A 20,403-nucleotide genomic window follows, 5' to 3' on the forward strand; every position below is an offset into this window, starting at 1 on the left:
ATAGGTAACATTTCGGGTGTGTGTGTGTGTGTGTTTACTAGAATAAATATATTTTATTATGGTGTTTACAGAGTGCTATGTTTACTGTTATTTGTTGTACTGCTACAAGAATACAAAAGCCCCGTTTCCGGAATATGTGGCATTAAAACGCTCTTGACTGCGTGAGTCGATATTTTATTTCCTCTTACTTTAAAACAGTGATGGCAACGGTGGGATTCGAACCCACGCCCCCGAAGAGACTGGAGCCTTAATCCAGCGCCTTAGACCGCTCGGCCACGCTACCCACTCTGCCTGTGACAACGTGGGATTCCTCCGGGTGCTTTATTTTCCTCCCACGTCCTCAAAATGTTCGGGTTTTTTGGTTAATTGTTCCCTTGAAAAATGCCCCCTAGTGTGTAGGGATTAAATGAGAACGTGGGATAACAGAACTAGAGTGAATGGGTTTTTATTCACAAAAAGCTGGAGTAACTCAGCGGGACAGGCAGCATCTCTGGAGAGAAGGTCCGAATCGTCACCCATTCTTTCTCTCCAGAGATGCTGCCTGTCCTGCTGAGTTACTCCAGCTTTTTGGGTCTATCTTCGATGATTCAGATTGTTTCCTCTTCCCCAACCCATGGACCAAAAGTTGTGCTCTCTTCACGAAGACACTGTGAGGAAATACGCTGAAAATAAATAGGAAACCACCTTCCAAAACCTTCCTTTGGTGGAGTTACTGCCTCACAGCTCCAGAGACCCGGGTTCCATCCTGACCACGGGCGCTGTCTGTACAGAGTTTGTACGTTCTCCCCGTGACCCGCGTGGGTTTTCTTCGGGTGCTCCGGTTTCCTCCCACACTCCAAAGACGTGCAGGTTTATAGGTTGTGTAGGAACGAAAACTGCAGATGCTGGTTTAAATCGAAGGTAGACACAAAATGCTGGGGTAACTCAGCTGGTTTGTAGGGTAGTTGGCTTGGTATAAGTGTAAATTGTCCCTAGTGTGTTTCGGATATTGTTAGTGTTAACCAGGGATCGCTGGTCGGTGTGGACTCGGTGGGCCGAATGGCCTGTTTTCGTGCTGTATCTCTAAACTAAACTAAACTTGGAGTCCTACAGCATAGAAACATGCCCGTCAGCCCAACTTGCCTATGGTGGCAATGATGCCCCATCTACACTTACCCGCGTTTGGTCCATATCCCTGTTAAAAAATCCGATCTACGTCTTTAGAATGCTGTTATAGTCCCTGCCTCAACTACCTCCCTTGGCAGCTCGTTTCAGAAACCCACCACCCTCTGTACGATTATTGTTTGTTTATTTATATATCCAATATTTATATGTCTATATATAGTCCAGAACCAGGGGCCACAGTCTAAGAATAAAGGGGAGGCCATTTAAAACTGTGGTGAGAAGAAAATATTTCACCCAGAGAGTTGTGAATCTGTGGAATTCTCTGCCACAGAGGGCAGTGGAGGCCAATTCACTGGATGAATTTAAAAGAGAGTTAGATAGAGCTCTGGGGGCCAGTGGAATCAAGGGATATGGGGAGAAGGCAGGCACGGGTTACTGATTGTGCATGATCAGCCATGATCAGCCATGATCATAATATTCTGGCCATCAGGTTGGGCCCAGGTATCCTCCTAATGCTGGCTCGGATTGGGGCAGCACTCAAAGAATATCTGAATTTAGAGATACAGCGCAGAAACAGGCCCTTCGGCCCACCGGGTCCGCGCCGCCCAGCGTTCCTATTTTCTCTGTTTCTATGTTTCTATGTACAAAATGCTGGAGTAACTCAGCGGGTCAGGCAGCATCTCTGGAGAAAAGGAATAGGTAACATTTCGGGTGTGTGTGTGTTTATAAGAATGAATATATTTTATTATGGTGTTTACAGAGTGCTATGTTTACTGTTACCTGTTGTGCTGCTACAAGAAAATAAACGCTCCGTTTCCGGAATATGTGGCATTAAAACGCTCTTGACTCTGTGTTGAGTCGATATTTTATTTCCTCTTACTTTAAAACAGTGATGGCAACGGTGGGATTCGAACCCACGCCCCCGAAGAGACTGGAGCCTTAATCCAGCGCCTTAGACCGCTCGGCCACGCTACCCACTCTGCCTGTGACAACATGGGATTCCTCCAGGTGCTTTATTTTCCTCCCGCATCCTCAAAATGTTCGTGTTTTTTGGTTAATTGGTCCCTTGAAAAATGCCCCCTAGTGTGTAGGGATTGAATGAGAAAGTGGGATAACAGAACTAGAGTGAATGGGTGATCGTGGGTCTGTGCAGCCAAAGGGAATATTTCCATGCTGTGTCTCTAAACCAAACCTAGACTAGAGGGCCTGAGCTACAGGGAGAGGTTGACTAGGCTGGGATTCTATTCCCTGGAGCGCAGGAGGATGAGGGGAGATCTTATAGAGGTGTATAAAATCATGAGAGGAATAGATCGGGTAGACGCACAGAGTCTCTTGCCCAGAGTAGGGGAATCGAGGACCAGATGACATAGGTTTCAAAGATTTCAAAGGTCTTTTATTGTCACGTGTACCAATTAAGGTACAGTGATATGCGCATTACCATACAGCCATACTAAAAAAAAGCAACAAGACGCACAACTACATAAAAGTTAACATGGACATCCAACACAGCGGATTCCCCACGTTCCTCACTGTGATGGAATGCAAACAAATCCAATCTCTTCCTCTTTATTCTCCCACGGTTGGAGCGATCTAAACTCCCGCGGTTGGAGCTCCCGGAGTCGGTCTGGAACCAGAGGTCGCGAGCTCCACGATGTTAAAGTTCCACGGTTGGAGCTCAGAGGTCGATCCCTGACAGGGATCGCAAGCTCCACGATGGTAAGTCCCGCAGGCTCCCGCAGTTGGAGCTCCCGAAGTCGGTCTCCAGCAGAGGCCGCCAGCTCCACGATGTTAGGCCGCAGTGCGGACAAGGGTACGATACGGGAAAAAAATCGCATCTCCATCGAGGTGAGATTTTTTAAATGTTTCCCTCAACCCCCCCCCCCCCAAGCTAAAGAACACTAAAAACATACATTTAACACATACTAAAGAAACAACAGAGAAGGAAGGAAGGGACGGACAGACTGTTGGCGAGGCAGCCATTATTCCACCGATGGTATAGGTTTAAGGTGAAGGGGAAAAGATTGAATAGGAATCTGAATGGTAACTTTTTCACACAGAGGGTGGTGGGTGTATGGAACAAGCTGCCAGAGGAGGTAGTTGAGGCTGGGACTGTGAGATGCAAATGTGAGTGCTCACAATCACGATGCTCGAGACAATCTAGAGAAACAAGTATTTTATTCGCAAGTCTGCAGAGTTGGGTGCCTTCCCTCTCAAGACACACCGAGGTCGGGAAAATCCCTTCTTTTTATTCACTTCACTTTACAATTGTCACACCTTAAATTCCTCCCCTCTGGACTCCTTCCAATCGGAGCACTGAGGTGCACAATCCAACGACACCGCCCCTGTTGCCTCCCACATCATACATCGCATGTGCATTTAAATGAGGCATCTTGTCATGCGGGGCGTTTTTGCAATATTCATTTATCTTATTAGGCAGGCGCAGTACAGAGTAGTTCATGCCCTCTCTCCTAGTGCTCTGGATATCTTGTGCTCTCTCTGCTAGTTCTTTGGATATCTTGCCCTTATCCTTGGAATGTCACCATTTGTTCTTGCGGTTCTTATCTAGCCGAGCACAGTCGGGTCAGCTATCTCTCATGGTCCTTAGTTTAAATCAATTATCCCTTTTTACCTCTCTTAGACTATCCCATCGTTTAAGAAACTGTTAGACAGGTACATGGATAGGACAGATTTGGAGGGGTCTGGACCAAACGCGGGCAGGTGGGACTGGTGTAGCTGGGACGTGTAGGCCGGTGCGGGCAAGTTGGGCCGAAGGGCCTGTTTCCACACTGCATCACTCTATGACTCAATGGAGTGTCAGTGGGTGAGTCACATCAGTATCAGAGGAGTTGACAGTGCAGAGGCCTCGCGGCTGAGGTGCGTGGCTGTGATCGAACCGCGGTCAGTCATCTGCCTTGTGACCACAGCAAGTCTGGTTCAAATCCCAGTCTCGGCAGCTTATAGTTTATGCGTTTGACTTCAATACTTTTCTTTTGCCTCTCCCGGTGGGTCGAGCGGACCTCGTGGCCCAACGGTAGTGTGTCTGACTCCAGATCAGAAGGTTGTGTGTTCGAATCATGTCAGGGTCACAAATGGGCTGATGGATTTTGTTATCAAGTGTCATCGGCCAGTAAAATTTACACTGCAAAATTTCCTCAAGGAAACACAGACAATGGGTGCAGGAGTAGGCCATTCGGCCCTTTGAGCCAGCACCGCCATCCAAAATCAGTACCCCGTTCCGGCTTTCTCCCCATATCTTAGGTACTTTGAAGAATGTGGAGCACAAGTCACCAGTTGCCCCAAATACCGCCCACCGAATGGTGAACGAGGTCTGATTGACCTGGACAATGACCCGTTGGCCTGGCTCGCCTCAACGGAGCTGCAGGTCTAAAAGACATTCGACAGAAGAAGAAGGTTCCCCTCTCTCCGACATCCTCTCTCATTGTTCCTTCCGACACACTCACCATCTACATCTCTCGTTTCCCTTTCCCCTGACTCTCGGTCTGAAGAAGTAGGAAAATAACTGCAGATGCTGGTGCAAATCGAAGGTACCACAAAATGCTGGAGTAAGTCAGTGAAGTAAGTCAGTGGGTCAGGTAGCATCTCAGGAGAGAAGGAATGGGTGACGTTTCTGGTCGAGACCCTTCTTCAGACTGAAGTCTGAAGGTCTCGATCCGAAACGCCACCCATTCCTTCTCTCCTGAGGTGCTGCGTGACCCGCTGAGTTACTCCAGCATTTTGCGATGCCTCAGTCTGAAGAAGGGTCTCGACCCGGAACGCCACCCATTCCTTCTCTCCTGAGATGCTGCCTGTCCCGCTGAGCTACTCCAGCATTTTGTGTCGGCCTTAGTTCTTTCATGAAGTCAGCGCACTTTCATCTTTGAAGGGTGGCACAGAGGCTGCTGCCTTAGAGGCTCAGAGATCTGTTGCCTAAAATTGGAGAATTCAGCACTCGTACCATTGGACTGTAAGCTACCCAAGCGGAACATGAGGTGCTGTAAATATCTATACACTAAAACTCTCGTTTGTTTGTTTGTTTGTTCCTGAACTACAGCCAAATCGGTACACGATAGCACGACCATTTTAGGCCCACCTCACTCACCGTCGTCCCTTTGGTGCTAATGGAAGACGTTGCATTGAAATCGGTGTTATGTTTTTTAAGTTATTCACATTTTAAAGTTTAAATCTATCTCCTAGGGAGGGAGGGGGGGGGAAGGGAGGAGGATAAGGGGGGTTGAGGGGGATGGAATGGGGGGGAGGGGAAGGCGGGGGAGGGGAATGGGGAGAGGAGGGGGAGGGGGAGAGGAGAGGGTGCTGCACCAATGCAGGAGAGGTTTGGGCCCAACGGGTCCACTTGGTCTGGTAAACCTTTCTATGTATCATCGGATCACCTCCCCGTGGCAAGCAAGGGATATAAACAGCCTAATTGCCTCAACGTATTGTAAGGGTTAAACAGACCATGTCAGCTAAAATGGAGTTGTCAGCTAAATCAGCAGCACAGCATTCCAAACGCTTCGAAAACAAGTAGATGTTCCCGAAACAAGTAGAATATGGTTTCGAACATGTTCCCAAACAATGTCCAGTCATGTCTGGATTTGTCGAGCAAAACACTACCATATGTGTTGGAAAGAACTGCAAATGCTGGTTTAAATCGAAGATGGGGTCGAGACTCTCCGAAAACACTGCAATAGTTGGGCAGTCCACCTGCCTCTAGCAGTGCAGAAACATAGCAAATAGGTGCAGGAGGAGGCCATTTGGCCCTTCGAGCCAGCACCGCCAACATGGTCCAATAACACTGCTGCGCTGGTCAAGAAGGCACAGCAACGACTGTTCTACCTAAGAACACTGAAGAAGTCTGGTCTACCCCAACAGCTGCTGACGACCTTCTACCGCTGCACCATAGAGAGCATCCTAACACATGGTATCCCTGTGTGGTATCTCAGCTGCACGGAGGCAGAGAGGAAAGCTCTTCAGAGGGTAGTCCATAGAGCTCAGAGGACCATCGGAACACAGCTACCAGCCTTGGAGGGTATCGACAACACACGATGCCTCAGAAAAGCCACCAGCATCCACAAAGACTCTTCACACCCCTGCAACAGTCTGTTCGAACTTCTACCATCGGGCAGACGATACAAGGCCTTTTACGCCCGCACCTCCAGACTCAGGAACAGCTTCATCCCCAGGGCCATAGCTGCTATGAACCTGTCCTGCTGAGCCGGATGGTCACATCGCACAGTGAGCCGGCACAGATCTACTTGCACTTTATTCTGTTTTAAAACTGTTACAATTTGTTCCATTGGGTTGTTTAAATTAATACTGACTAGCTAATTAAATTATTGCATCGTATGGGAGGCACATTCCCAATCTCGTTGTACCCCTGTACAATGACAATAAAGATATATTGTATTGTATTGTATTGTGATCACGGCTGATCATCCACAATCAGTAACCCGTGCCTGCCTTCTCCCCATATCCCTTGATTCCGCTAGCCCCTGGAGCTCTATCTAAACATTGCAGATGACGGACTTATGATGGCCTCATGGGAAAAGGTACGGCACGGTCTGATCGGGCAAGAAATGCCGTAAAGGACAGTGTCGGGCGTCCTTCCAGAGAGAGGGGAGAACCCCAGTCGTGGACCATGTCTTGAACAGCGCCAGGTCATCAACAAGAGGCCATCCTCCGGCACGCTCTGCTGTGTATTCGCCGTTTGCGAGTGTGTGCGCGATACGTGAGCCTATCTGCCCCATTTGGTAGTGTAATAAAATACCTTGTTGTTCACGCTCTGTTGTCTGAATCCGGTGATTTATCGAACAAAACAGTGTAGGATCTCCACTCTCTGAAGCAACCAGTGCCTCACAGCGCCAGAGGCCCGGGTTCGATCCTGACTACGGGTGCTGTCTGTGCGGAGTTTGCACGTTCTCCCCGTGACCTGCGTGGGTTTTCTCCGGGTGCTCCGGTTTCCTCCCACATCCCAAAGACGTGCTGGTTTGTAGGTTAATTGGCTTCTGTGAGTTGTAAATTGTCGCTAGTGGGTAGGATAGTGCTAGTGTATAGGGTGATCATTAGTTGGCACAGACTTGGTAGGGAAAAAGACTGCACTGATTACAATCAAGCCGTCCACAGTATAGAAATACAGGATTAAGGGTAAAATGTCCAGTGTAAGATAAAGTCCAGTACAATCCGATTAAAGATAGCCCGAGGGTCTTCAATGAGGTAGATGGGAGATCAGGACTGCACCCTAGTCGGTGGTAGGATGGTTCAGTTGCCTGATAACAGCTGGGAAGAAACTGTCCCTGAATCTGGAGGTGTGCGTTTTCACACTTCTGTGCCTCTTGCCTGATGGGAGAGGGGAGAAGAGGGAGTGGCCGGGGTGAGACTGGTCCTTGATTCTGCTGCTGGCCTTGCCGAGGCAGCGTGAGGTGTAGATGGAGTAAGAAAATAACTGCAGATGCTGGTACAAATCGAAGGTATTTATTCACAAAATGCTGGAGTAACTCAGCAGGTCAGGCAGCATCTCAGGAGAGAAGGAATGGGTGACGTTTCGGGTCGAGACCCTTCTTCAGTCCGAAACGTCACCCATTCCTTCTCTCCTGAGATGCTGCCTGACCTGCTGAGTTACTCCAGCATTTTGTGAATAAATACCTTCGAAGTGTAGATGGAGTCAATTGAAGGGAGATTGGTTTGCCTGATGGTCTGGGCTATGATTAACGGGCCGGGGAATAAAAACAGGTTATCTGAATATTTATCAGCCGTAAAATGACACAGATCGCCATTCGGACCTGGGGAGTGTGATAGAAGCAGCCTGATTGCCTCAAGAACTGCCCTGGATCCTCGTTCTCTGAAGCAGCCAGTATTGGCAGAGAGCTGTCGTCCACCACAGCAGTCCTCTCGGCCACTGACTCACCTTATTAGCAGTGATTTACTTTAGTTTAGACATACAGCCAGCAGACAGGCCCTTCGGCCCACCGAGTCCGCGCCGACCAGCGATCCCCGCACACTAACACTATTGTACATCCACAAGGGACAATTTACAATGATACCAAAGCCAATTAACCTACAAACTTGCACGACTTTGGAGTGTGAGAGGAAAATGGGGATCCCGGAGAAAACCCACACAGGTCACGGGGAGAACGTACATACTCCGTACAGACAGCACCCGTAGTCAGGATGGAACCCGGGTGTCTGGCGCTGTGAGGCAGCAACTCTACCGCTGCGCCACCGGGCCTTGCGATAATGAGATTTGTGAGGCAAGATTTCCGATTGACAATAGACAATAGACAATAGGTGCAGGAGTAGGCCATTCAGCCCTTCGATACACAAAGCCATGCTGACTATCCCTATTCAGTTGCTGGCGATTCACATGCCAGTAGATCTTGTCTCTAAGAATTCCCTTCAACTATGTACCCACCACTGATGTCAGGCTTACAGACCTGTAGTTCCCTGGCTTATCCTTCAACCTGTGTCTTCATGGATTTGCTCCATTAAACCATGTTTGGCAAGTGAATGCCATCTGGTAACTTGTTTCTCGGTCTTATCTAACTTGTGCAGCTGTTCACTCTTGTACGATACAAAACTCCGTGTGCAATAAACCGACTGAGATTAGATGGGACCAATAATTCTCAAAGCGGAAAACATCGAGGGTGTATGAGATCAAAGGAAGGGCTCACACGACATGTGGGTCTCCATTTGTCACCGTTACAATGGGGTTAAAGAAAAAACACAACGGTAGATACAAAAAGCTGGAGTAACTCAGCGGGTCAGGCAGCATCTCTGGAGAAAATAGATCGGTGACGTTTCAGGTCAAGACACTTCTTCAGACTCAATTTAGTCTGAAGTCGGATCTTGACCCAAAAGAATCTGAAGAAGGGTCCTGATCGAAAACGTCACCTATCCATGTTCTCCAGAGAGGTTAGCTGACCCGCTGAGTTACTCCAGCATTTTATAATATTATATATAATATAATAAACATTTATTTTATATAGCGCTGTTCCAAATGCTCAAACACGCTTTACAAAACAGTCAAAACATAAAAACAAACAAACTGACGGAGAGGCGGCGAACAAACAGCGCCAGCGTCCTCTCACGTCAGGGTCCGGCAGTAGATAATAAAAAACACAAGACACACAATTACAATTTAACACAAACAGCCATCGCAGTGATTTCTCCAGGCACACCCTCACTGTGATGGAAGGCAAAGAAAAGTCTTATCTCCTCCTCATTCTTCTCCCGTGGTCAGGCAGTCAAACTGCTGCCACGAGGCGATCGAGGCTCCCAACTTTTGAAGCCCCCACCGGGCGATGGAAAGTCCCAGGCCGATGGTATAAACCAACATCTGCAGTTCCTTTTTATCATGGAGAAACACAATGTGTGTTTATTTGGAAATGATAAACCAGATTCATACTCCATTACTGTCTCCCACTTTATCCATTCAACTGGTTGTCTATCTGAACAAGATACAAAATATGGACTCAATTGAATTAAAATGAAATAAATTCAAGTGAATTCAATTGAAATGAAATAAATTCAAGTAAATTCATTGAATTTATTTCATTTCAATTCAATTGAATTGAAATGAAATAAATTCAATAAATTCACTTGAATTTATTTCATTTCAATTGAATTCACTTGAATTTATTTCATTTTCATTTAATTCATTGAATTGAAATGAAATATATTCAAGTGAATTCAATTGAAATGAAATAAATTCAAGTGAATTCAATTGAAATGAAATAAATTCAAGTGAATTCAATTGAAGTGAATTCAATTGAATTGAAATGAAATAAATTCAATTAATTCCATTGAATTTATTTCAATTCAATTGAGTTCATATTTCTATTTCAATTCATTTCAATTCAATTGAATTCAATAGGAATAAATGGAGGCATACACTTCTAAAGGTATGTTAAATATACATAAGTTTAATAATGTTACTAGTTGGTAATATTCACAGTATTAATAGTTGGTACACACAAAAATACAGAAGTAGTGAGCAGAGCAGTATAGTTGTGTGTGATGGGCGGTAGTGGTGAGGTTAGGTTACACAGGGGGAGAAGGGGGCTCTGTTTTGCAGACTGGCAAAGCATCGAGAGTTATTTGTTGCTGTCGGTGTACCTTCTCCTTGTACAAGTCCTTGTAGCAGCTGATGGCGTTGTGTAGTAAGCGGCCGACCTTCAGGCTGCGCTCCCGGTTCGGGTCGTTGACGCTGATGATGTCCACCACCTGGTCGATGTAGGCCAAGGCGTGGGACAGGTGGTCGGTGGTGAGCTGGAGAGGGGCGGGCGGTGAGTCTGTGTCGTCCACCTCCTCCGCTGCTCGCTCTTGCTCCAGCCAGGCGAGCTCTTCATCGGACAGGTCCTCCTGGTGGGAGTCCAGCAGCTGGATCACATCGCCCTCCACCACGTTGTGGAAGCCCGCCTCGCTGGCCAGCTCCACAATGTCCCTGGTGACCTTCTCCACCGTCTCGGCCGGCGGCAGGCTGGTGTTGTTCGTACAACCCGGCCAGATGTTCTTCCAAGCGGCGTTCATCGTCGACGCTTCCACCTCGCCCCAAGCCTCTGCGACGTTGTCAATTGCGCTCATGATGTTAAAGCTGCCCCACAGCTCCCTCACTGTGGGTTTACTTTCCCCATCAGTCGCACGGACCAGTTGGCGGAAAGTCCTCCTTAAGTAATAGCGCTTGAAGTTGGCGATCACGCCCTGGTCCATGGGCTGGTACAAGGCAGCCGTCTCCTTGGGCAGGTACTCCACCCTCACGGTGCTGGAGAGGTCGTTCAGGTTGAGCGGGCGGCTGGCTCCGTTCTTCAGGATGAGCAGAGCCCTGTTGGGAATGTTGCGCTGGGCACAGTACCTCTCCACCGCCGGGCAGAAGTGGCCAACGAACCAGTCGTGGAAGATGGAGATAGTCAAGGAGGCTCTGCGGTTGGAGCGCCAGACCACCGGCAGGTTGGGCTTGGCGTAGCCACTGAGAGCTCTGGGATTCTCACAGCCGTAGACCAAGACGGGCTTCAGCTTGAAATCTCCAGCAGCATTGCCGCCCAACAGCAGCGTCAGACGGTCTTTGGAAGCTGCAGTCTTCCCGTCTTGTGAAATGAAGGTCCTGTCGGGCAGGCGTTTCCAGTACAGACCCGATTCCTCCACATTGAACACCTGTCCTGGCAGGTAACCATCTTCATCAATGACCTTCTTCAAGACACTGGGTGAATTCCTCACTGCTCCAAAGTCCGTGCCAGTGAGGTCACCACTGACTTTGATATTGTGCAGGCTAAACCGCTTGCAAAACCTGTCGAACCAGCTTTTACTGGCCAGGAAAGGTTTCACCCGTGCGCTGCTCTCCTTCTCCTTCACTAAGTTGTTGTACACCCGCTTGGCCTTGGCCTGGATCACCATGGAATTTAAAGGCACCTTCCGTTGGGCGTGGTCCTCGATCCACAAACTCAGCATTCGTTCCATGCTGAGCATCACCTCGCTGCGGCGAAGGAAGAGGGTTCGAGTGCTCACGGGTGAGGCCACTCTAGCGATCGCCTTGATCTTGTCCCTGTTGTCCTTGATCGTTCCCACCGTCGATTTTGCCAGCACCAAGGTTTTAGCGATGGCACTGAGTTTCTCTCCAGCGTCGAACCTCCGTAAGATGTCCAGCTTTACGTCAAGGGAAATCCCTTTCCGGGGCCGTTTCGGCATGCCTCTTAGGCCCACTGCCCTTCGCTTGGGCATCCTCACGATCAATAAGATGGGCAACTCCAGTAGAAATCTGCAAGGTATAAGAAGCACTGGAGTTTAGAAGGATGAGAGGGGATCTTATAGAAACGTACAAAATTATAAAAGGACTGGACAAGCTAGATGCAGGAAAAATGTTCCCAATGTTGGGGGAGTCCAGAACCAGGGGCCACACAGTCTAAGAATAAAGGGGAGGCCATTTAAAACTGAGGGTTGTAAGTTTGTGGAATTCTCTGCCACAGAGGGCAGTGGAGGCGGATTCACTGGAAGAGAGAGCTAGATAGAGCTCTTAAGGATAGCGGAGTCAGGGGGTATGGGTAGAAGGCAGGAATGGGGTACTGACTGAGAATGATCAGCCATGATCACAGTGAATGGCGGTGCTGGCTCGAAGGGCCGAACGGCCTCCTCCTGCACCTGTTTTCTATGTTTCTGTGTTTCTAAGCAAACTGAAACTGCCTGTGCTCTCTGAAGTCAAACAAAACCACCATATCGGGCAAGTTAGATTCCTGGAAAACAAAAGGATAACATTTGCAGTGATATATAAGGGTTTCATAAACACAAATATTAGCTTCCCGAACTGTATTGATACAGGGTGGCAATGCGCTTCTTCCAGCCTCACCACCATCACAGTATGCAGCCCACCCCCTCTCGAGTCTGCTCAGCTGCAGTCTCTTCTCACAGTGAGGTACAGGTATCATGAAAAACTTGCTTGCAGCACCACTCGCGCACACGCACACACACACAGTCACACATGCGCACGCACACACACACACGCACACAGTCACACACGCACACACATACACACAGTCACACACGCACGCACACATGCACGCATGCACACACACGCACAGTCACACACACACGCACGCACGCAGTCACACACACACACGCAGTCACACACACGCGCACACACACACACACACACAGTCACACACGCACACACACACAGTCACACACGCACGCACACATGCACGCATGCACACAGTCACACACACACACACGCAGTCATACACACGCACACACACACACACACACACACACACACACAGTCACACACGCACACACACAGTCACGCACACACACACACATTCACGCACGCACACACACACACAGTCAGACAAAACACAAAAGCATCAATTATAAATTATACACAAACAACACATAACCAGAACCAGGGGCCACACAGTCTAAGAATAAAGGGGAGGCCATTTAAAACTGAGGTGAGAAAAAACTTTTTCACCCACAGAGTTGTGAATTTGTGGAATTCTCCGCCACAGAGGGCAGTGGAGGCCAATTCACTGGATGAATTTAAAAGAGAGTTAGATAGAGCTCTAGGGGCTAGTGGAATCAAGGGGTATGGGGAGAAGGCAGGCACGGGTTACTGATTGTGGATGATCAGCCATGATCACAATGATGCTGGCTCGAAGGGCCGAATGGCCTCCTCCTGCACCTATTTTCTATGTTTCTAAAATTCATTGTCCTCCCAGGGTGGGAATGTCAGATACTAGACAATATCGCTTTAAGTTTAGTTTAGTTAAACTTAAGTTTAGTTAACAGGCCCATCGGCCCATTGAGACCACGCCAACCAACAATCCTCACACACTAACACTATCCTACACACGAACTGGAGACAATTTACAATGTTATCAAGCTAACTGGAACTGGGGCTTAGCACCCCTCTGTGTGCCTGGGTCCTGGACTTTCTCACCGCCAGGCCCCAAGTGGTCAGGATGGGGGAACACACATCTAGCTCCCTCACCCTGAACATAGGATCCCCCCAGGGCTGCGTCCTTAGCCCCCTACTGTACTCGCTGTACACACATGACTGTGTGGCCAGGTTCAGCTCAAACTCCATCATCAAGTTTGCTGATGACACTGTGATGGTGGGCCGGATCTCCGACAACGATGAGAAGGCCTACCGGGAGGAGGTGGCTGATCTGGCACTCTGGTGTCAGGACAATAGCCTCCTCTTGGATGTCACTAAAACGAAGGAGCTGATTGTGGACTTCAGAAGGGCTAAACATCCAAGGACGTACACGACACTGGAGAGAAATGGGTCTACTGTGGATAGGGTGAGCAGTTTTAAATACCTGGGAGTCCACATCACAGAGGATCTGACATGGACAACGCACATTGCCGCACTGGTGGGTAAGCCAAAGCAGTGCCTTTACCACCTTAGACAGCTGAGGAAATTCAGAGTGTCTCTGAGGATCCTTCATTGCTTCTACTCTGGGGCTGTAGAGAGCATCCTGTCCGGCAACATTACAGTCTGGTTTGGGAACAGCTCTGCCCAGGACAGGAAGGCCCTGCAGAGAGTAGTGCGTTCGGCAGAACGCCCCATGGGAACTACACTCGCCCCCCTGCAGGACCTATACATCAGGAGGTGAAGATCCAGAGCAAGTAAGATCATGAGGGACCCCTGCCACCCCAGTAACGGACTGTTCCAGATGCTACGATCAGGCAAACGCCTCCGCTGTCACGCTGTGAAAACGGAGAGGATGAGATGGAGTTTCTTCCCACAGGCCATCAGGACTGTTAACTTTTATAACTCCAGAGACTAAATTTTTGTCTACACTATAGTAACTTATTAACTTTATTTATATGCTGTAACTGTAATTCTTTTTTGTGCACAACCCGCAGGCATTGCCACTTTCATTTCACTGCACATCGTGTATGTGTATGTGACAAATAAACTTGACTTGACTTGACTTGACTAACTAGCTTACGAACCTGTCCGTCTTTGGAGTGTGGGAGTAAACCGGAGCACCCGGGGAAAACCCACGCAGGTCACACGTACAAACTCCATACAGACAGCACCCGTAGTCAGGATGGAACCGGGGTCTCTGACGCTGTGAGGCAGCAGCTCCACCCGCCGCACCACCGTGAAAGATGCAAAAAGGTAAAGGAGATATGCGGGGCAAGTTTATTTTTGACGCAGATGGTGGTGAGTGAATGGAATGCATTGCCAGGGGCAGTGATGGAGGTAGATGTATTGGTAGCATTTAAGGGTTTTTTAGATGGGCACATGGATATTCAAGGAATGGATGGGGTATGGATCATGTACATCATTTTAGCTTAGCTGAGTGTCATGGTCAGCACGGACATTGTGAGCCGAAGGGTGTGTTCTTGTGCTGTACACTTCCCATGTTCCATGTTGTTAGTGAAAAGAGAAACAGAATGTACAAAAGTCAAGGCATTATCTGAAAACACAATTAGAAGAAAACAAGTCCAAAGTAGTGTTCCGTTGTTGAGGTTTAGGTTGTGCAGGTCGATTGAACAGCCTCATAGCTGAAGGATCGTAGCTATTCCGGAACCCGCTGGTTTGGTTTAGTTTCGAGATACAGCGTTGAAACAGGCCCTTCGGCCCAACTTTGCCCACACCGGCCAACAATGTCCCAGCTACACTAGTCCCACCTGCCTGCGCTTGGTCCATATCTCTCCAAACCTGTCCTATCCATGTACCTGTCTAACTGTTTCTTAAACGATGGGATAGTCCCAGCCTCAACTACCTCCTCTGGCAGCTTGTTCCATACACCCACCACCCTCTGTGTGAAAAGGTTACCCCTCGGATTCCTATTAAATCTTTTCCCCGTCACCTTGAACCTATGTCCTCTGGTCCTCGATTCCCCAACTCTGGGCAAGTGACTCTGTGCATCTACCCGATCTATTCCTCTCACGATTTTGTACACCTCTATAAGATCACCCCTCATCCTCCTGCGCTCCAGGGAATAGAGACCCAGCCTACTCAACCTCTCCCCGTAACTCACACCCTCTAGTCCTGGCAACATCCTCGTAAATCTTTTCTGAACCCTTTCACGCTTGACAATATCTTTCCTATAACATGGTGCCCGGAACTGAACACAATATTCTAAACGCGGTCTCACCAACGTCTTATACAACTGCAACATGACCTCCCAACTTCTACACTCAAAACTCTGACTGATGAAGGCCAAAGTGCCAAAAGCCTTTTTGACCAACTTATCTACCTGTGACTCGACCTTCCAGGAACCATGCACCTGCACTCCTAACTTCAACCAGGGCTCCCGCCCGCAATCTCCTCTCTAGTTTCCCACAATGTCCTCGGATATATCGGATCATGCCCTGGAGATTTGTCTACCTTGAAACACGACAGTACCTTCTTAACTTCTTCGTCAGTAACCCTGACTGCTCCAGACACTTCTCAAGACCCTTCCAATCTCAAGACACTTCCAGTGACTGCTTCAGGTTCCTCCGTCCTACTCTCTTTCTCCTCGGTAAATACAGAGGAGAAATACTCATTTAGGACCTAGCCCCATCTCCTGTGGCTCCACATAGAGGTGACTGCTTTGATTGCTGAGAAGTCCAACACTCTCTCTCAAGTTACCCTTTTCCCCCTTATGTATTTATAAAATCTTTTGGGATTGTCCGTAATGCTACCTGCCAGAGCTATCCCCCGGCCCCTTTTTGCCCTTCTGATTTACTTTTTTAGTTTACTCCTTAGTTCCCGAAACTTCTCCAGAGATGCACTGGATATTTCTTTATCGAGACTTAGAGACATACAGCAAGAAAACAGGCCCTTCGGCCCAACTTGTCCATACCAGCCCCATCTATACTAATCCCACCTGCCTGTGTTTGGCCCATATCTCTCTAAACCTTTCCTATCCATGTACCGGTCCAAATATCTTTTCACCAGAGGGTGGTGAACCTGTGGAATTCACTGCCACAGGCCGCAGTGGAGCCCAAGTCATTGGGTATTTTTAAAGCAGAGACTGGTAGTTTTTTGGTTTAGTAAGTGTGTCCAAAGTTATGGGAGAAGGCAGGAGAATGGGTCTGTAAGGGAAAATATAGGTCAGGCATGATCAAATGGCAGAGTAGAGTAGACTCGATGGGCAGAATGGCCTAATTATGCTCCTATGTCTTATGGTCTTGTACAGAGAGGGGTAAACAAACAAACACACATTCAGAATGCAGTAAGAAGGAACTGCAGATGCTGGTTAATACAGAAAAGGACACAGAGTGTGTAGGGAGGAACTGCAGATGCTGGTATAAACAGAAGACATGCACAAAACGCTGGAGTAGCCCAGCAGGTCAGGCAGCATCTGTGGAGAAAAGGAGTAGGTGACGTTTCGGGTCGAGACCCTTCTTCAGACGGACACAGAGTGCTGGAGTAACTCGGTGGGTCAGGCAGCATCTCTGGAGAACATGGGTGGGCGACGTTTCACACACTGAGGCCAGAGGCCGGAAACACACAGAGACAAGAGACCTTCCGGATGGCCTGAAGACTGTGACTGCGTTGCATCTAGGGCAGCAAGTGTTTACGTTGGAGATTGCTGTGCATATTCTCATGAAAGGAACGTCAGTGAGCAGCAGCATTAGGCTGCAGCCAGGAAGGGAGAAGGAGGGGGAAAAGAGGGGGGGGGGGGGAAGAGGAAGGGAGAGGGGGGAGAGAGGGGGGAGAGAGGGAGAGAAGGAGGGGGGGGGAGGGAGGAGAGGGGGAGGGAGGGGGAAGATGGGGGGAAAGGGGGGGAGAGAGGGGGGAGGGGTGGGAGAGGGAGAGGGAGAGGGAGGGAGAGAGAGAAGGGAAGAGGGAGAAGAGAGAGAGAGAGAGTGGGAGAGGAGGGAGGGGAGAGAGGGGGAGGGGAGAGAGAGGGAGAGAGAGAGAGAGAGAAGAGGGGGGAGAAGGGGGGAAGAGGGAGAGGGGGAGAGAGAGAGGGGGAGAAGGGGAGAGAGAAAGGAGGAAGAGAGATGGAGGGAGGGAGAGAGAAAGAGAGAGGGTGGAAGAGGGGGAGAGGGAGAGGGAGGGAGAGGGGGGAGAGGGGAGAGAGAGAGAGGGGAGGGGGGGAGAAGGGGGGAAGAGGGAGAGGGGGAGAGAGAGAGGGGAGAAGGGGAGAGAGAAAGGAGGAAGAGAGGTGGAGGGAGGGAGAGAGAAAGAGAGAGGGTGGAAGAGGGAGGGAGAGGGAGGGAGAGGGGGAGAGGGGAGGGAGAGGGGGGAGAGGGGAGAGAGAGAGAGAGAGGGGAGGGGGGAGAGAGAATTTGGGGCATTCAGTAATTGGGACATTTCTCAGTCAGAGACAGAGACAGGGGCAGGAATTTCCAGGGTGTGAGGCCGGTTTCTGAGACAAAGAGCGGCTCTCAGACACACACACACACACACAGAGGGGCATGCATTCAGACAGCAGCCGGCTTAGCACAGGCAGAGGCTACGCACACGCACAGAGACAGAGAGGCACCACTCACTCACCTACAGTCAGCAGAGGCAGATCGCCTCTACTCGCCAGTCTGCAACTTGCAAGTTCCTGTGTACTCACTCACCAGCGATGCACACAGGGAAATGTAGTCCCCATGCAGGTGTTAAGGGTAGAGAAGTCTGGAGAGGGGTCTCGACCCGAAACATCACCCATTCCTTCTCCCCAGAGATGCTGCCTGACCTGCTGAGTTACTCCAGCAATCTGTGTCTCTCTGCGGTGTAAAGGAACTGCAGATGCTGGTTAATGAACAGAAGCACATCAGTGATGTGTGTGTGTGTGTTTGTAAACATAGAAAATAAATGCAGGAGGAGGCCATTTGGCCCTTCGAGCCAGCACCAGAAGGCTTCAACCCAGCCATGGGTTTCCATTTGTGTAAGAAGGAACTGCAGATGCTGGTTTTAAACCGAAGATAGACACAGAATGCTGGAGTAACTCAGCGGGACAGGCAGCATCTCTGGAGAGAGGGAATGAATTGAATAAATTTTATTAGCCAAATATGTATACTTACAAGGAATTTGCCTTGGTGCTTTGCTCACAAGTAACGACACGATATACAGTAGATGATTCAAAATAAAACATTATAATTTAAACATGTGAAGAATGGGATAAAATACCAGAGCAAAAGGAGGCTACAGACTTTTGGCTGTTGAGTAGAGCTACTGCTCATGGATAAAAAACTGTTTTATAATATATTAGTAAATTAATAAATCCGGACCAAACAGGGTTTATACCAAAGAGATACTCATTTAACAATTTGAGACGGCTGTTTAATATAATGTACTCACATAATACTGAAGAAGAACTAGCAATTATTTCATTGGATGCAGAAAAAGCTTTCGATCAAGTAGAATGGCAATATTTATTTAAAGTATTGGAAAAATTTAACACGGGAGATAATTTTATCTCATGGGTAAAATTATTATATGATAAGCCGACGGCTAGAATACTGACTAATAATATATTATCCCCGAAATTCCAATTAGCAAGGGGCAATAGGCAGGGGTGCATGTTATCGCCCCTGCTATTTGCACTAGTGATAGAGCCTTTAGCTGAAAGTATAAGAAGTCATCCGAATATTTATGGATATAATACCAAACACTCAAATAATAAAATTTCATTATATGCAGACGACATATTATTATATATTACAAATTCGCAAATTAGCATACCAAATATACTAAATTTAATAGAGGAATTTGGTTCTTTTTCAGGATATAGAATAAACTGGAACAAAAGCGAAATTATGACGATAAAACCTCAAGAGTCGACACATTTGCTGAAATTTCCTTTTAGAATTACAACAGAAAAATTTAAGTATTTGGGCATCCAAATTACTAGGAACTATAAATCATTACTTAACGCAAATTATATGCCTTTATTAACTAAATTAAATGGGTTGATTAAATTTTGGAAAACACTGCCAATGTCTCTAATAGGCAGAATAAACGCGATAAAAATGATCTTCTTACCACAAATATTGTACCTATTTCAATCAATACCAATATACTTACCTAAAAAATTCTTTAAAAAATTGGATTCTGATATTATAAATTTTATATGGGATTATAAATCACACAGAATTTAAAAAAAACACTTGTGTAAATCTAAAGAATCAGGGGGACTGACACTCCCTAACTTATTGTATTATTATTGGGCAGTGAATATTAAAAATATAATCTACTGGTTGGACAGTTCTGCCCAACAGGTAGATTGGATAAGAATGGAGAAAGAGGATTGTTCCCCTTACAATATAGGAGCGATCCTTCTTTCCCCGATAAAACTGAACAATATAATATATAAGAAGAATCCAATTATTCATAGTATAATACGAATTTGGAAACAAATAAAACTAACTTTAAAATTAAGAAAATTATCGTTTCTTTCTCCAATAGCTAATAATCCTTCATTCAAACCATCTATTATTGATACAACGTTTATCCATTGGGAAAGAATAGGAATCAAAACGATGGGAGATATGTATGAAATGGGAATTTTTTTACCATTCCAACAATTACAACTAAAATATAATTTGAAAAGTAATCAATATTTCAAATACCTTCAAATTCAAGATTATTTGAAAAAATATATACAAGGATATCAAACCTCAACCCCAGACTTATTGGAGGAAGGAATGAATAGAAAGGCAGAATCAAGCAATTTAATATCTTACTTATATAATATAATTCTAAATATAGAAACACCAACGACAGAGGCAATTAGAAGGGACTGGGAACAAGAGTTATTGATAAAAATTCCGAACGATAGATGGGATAAAAATTTATTATATGTAAATAAATGTTCAATGAATGTAAGACACAACCTAGTTCAATTTAAAATTTTACATAGATTATATTATTCGAAA

At 47.3% G+C, this 20,403-nt stretch overlaps 2 non-coding genes across 2 annotated transcripts; both read right to left on the reverse strand.

Annotated features, from left to right (window-relative positions):
• Positions 1-201: 201 nt before the first annotated feature.
• trnal-aag (transfer RNA leucine (anticodon AAG)) lies at positions 202-283 on the reverse strand. Its single transcript has one exon. It is a non-coding gene; the product is annotated as a tRNA-Leu (tRNA).
• A 1,714-nt stretch (positions 284-1,997) lies between these two features.
• Positions 1,998-2,079, reverse strand: trnal-aag (transfer RNA leucine (anticodon AAG)). Its single transcript has one exon. It is a non-coding gene; the product is annotated as a tRNA-Leu (tRNA).
• Between the last annotated feature and the right edge of the window lie 18,324 nt (positions 2,080-20,403).

This window comes from Rhinoraja longicauda, chromosome 37 (assembly GCF_053455715.1).
Source record: "Rhinoraja longicauda isolate Sanriku21f chromosome 37, sRhiLon1.1, whole genome shotgun sequence".
Lineage (NCBI taxonomy): Eukaryota > Metazoa > Chordata > Chondrichthyes > Rajiformes > Arhynchobatidae > Rhinoraja > Rhinoraja longicauda.